Raw genomic sequence first — 2404 nt, forward strand, 5'->3', positions numbered from 1 at the left:
AATGTGTTTCTCGCCAATGAAACCTTTTACAGTTCGAAAACGTTAATTATATTTTTTTTGCTCATCATTACTCTCAAATTTAGGACTTCAATGATGCAATGCAGTTCATGAACTGTCATCATTATGCAGTATTATGTAGCATTATGTAGTATTATGCAGCATTATGTAGTATTGTGTAGTATTATGTAGTATTATGTAGTATTATGTATTCATTTTGTATTATTATGTAGTATAATGTAATATTATGTAGTATTATGTAATTTTATGTAGTATTATGTAGTATTATGTAGTCATTATGTAGTCTTATGTAGCATTATGTAGTATTATTTAGCATTATGTAGTAATATGTAGTATTCAAAAATAACGCAATAACGAGCAGACGTTATTACGAGGCGTCAGCTCTGTGCTGACGTGTTTGCATGTTAGGTTTTCTGTTCTATTTTAGGAAGGCCAATTCCATTCCTCCGCCCCACGGAAAATTAGAATCCGCCCCTTGCGTATGGGGCAAAAACACCGGGATATGTCAGCACGAATAACGAATAATACGAGTATTATTATATGAATAATTTTTTTAAACAGACAATATTTTTGTTAGTTAGAGTTATTTACTATGTACAAATTCCCTAGCATTGGACTTATTACCCGCGATTGCGTTGGATCGCCAACTAAATTATTTGAAAATGTATAGAGAGTAGACTTATACTGAATAAAACACTTAACAACTAAATTCAACTGTTGATGACAGTTGATATTTTTTCTGGTTAAAACCTAAATTTCTGGTTGAAGCCTAAATCTAATTTTTTACCGAGTTTTACTGATTTACGTAATGTATCATAAAATCATCGATTCTCCAAGAAAAAGACACTCGTCTCTAGCTGGAAATCGAAATTAGGAAAATGCCATGGATTATAAATTTTCTGATTTATCAATCTAGTCAATTCACACGGAGATATGAACGTGTTTAAAAACGCCTGATGGAGCTAAATACTCTGTAAACAAACAATTTCTAGCTTCCCAAGGCTGACTGAGTATAAATCAATAGTGCTGGCCATCTTGAATAAGCATTAACTCAATAGTTATTAGGTTAGACCTAGTTAATTATTATTGTTATTAATAATAATTAGTTATTATTATGTCAGACGTAATAATCATAATTATCAGGATAGTTATTAGGTTGGACGTAGTTGGTTGTTATTATTTTCAATAATATTTGGTTATTATTTTGTAAGAGGTAATAATCAAAATTGTCAGAATAGTTATTAGGTTAGACGTAATTGGTTATTATTATTACATTAGTATTATTAATATTATTATTATTATTATCATTATTATTATTATTATTATTATTGTTATTATTATTATTATTATTATTATATTATTATTATTATACTTTTGCATTTTTCCATTGATCATTAAGACAATAGAAATGACGAAATTTTAACTTGTGTAATTAAGTTTCGTTGAAATAATTATTATTTTCAAATTTGTCTGTTCATACCTTAATTCCCGAGACATTAAATTTGAATTCAGTTTAAATAACTCAAAAAGAATATTTCACAATTGAATTGTTTAGTACAATTGTTTAATGTACAAGAGGTTGTTTCGAAAAGTTTGGAAATTTTGTCCATGACTCATTTCATTTTAGCAACATTTTTCAAATGGTCATTTGGCCAACTGTTGTTTGCTAGAATATTGCTGATAGAACTCAATAACATTTTGAATGCAAACCAAGGTGAAGCCAATATATCAATTATATTTTGGCTGATAACACTTGATAACACTTATCATGATAAATTTCAATTTTATGGTAGAAGAAGTCAGCGCAAATGATCAAGAAAAGACATGAAAAAAATGCTGCTTCTCGCCGAATATGTTACATAAACAGCATCGCTTCAATCGAACAGATTTTTTCCTCGATGTCTAATAATTCGTCGATCCATCACCCAAAATTGCCCCAAAAATGGAAGTTGTCACGAGCAATCACGCGTCATTCACGAATTGCGTCGTCGGGCTGACGCAATTCGGGGTCGTAAATGAGTATTCAATTACGAGAAAAAAAATTAATTTGTCCTCTGTTGCTGCCTTCAAATTACATGTTAGCGTTTCCGTCCTCGAGTTCTAAATGATAACAAAGAGGTCTTGCATGTCAACATCGGCCTTTCACAGCATCCTGTTCTATATAATTTATTTAAAATAATTAGTGCCATGATATGATTTTATTATAAAAAGGCTTGGGGATTTATATATCATTCCCATAGTAATTCTGTGTGATTGAATAATTAGTCCCATGTTATGATTTTATTATAAAAAAGGCTTGGGGATTTATATATCATTCCCATATTAATTCTGTGTGATTGAATTTGAATTAGCTCGTTTGGTGATTGCAGTAGATGCATCAAGTCAC

The sequence above is a fragment of the Hyalella azteca genome, unplaced genomic scaffold, assembly GCF_000764305.2.
Source record: "Hyalella azteca isolate HAZT.00-mixed unplaced genomic scaffold, Hazt_2.0.2 contig6127, whole genome shotgun sequence".
In the NCBI taxonomy this organism is placed as follows: Eukaryota; Metazoa; Arthropoda; class Malacostraca; order Amphipoda; family Hyalellidae; genus Hyalella; species Hyalella azteca.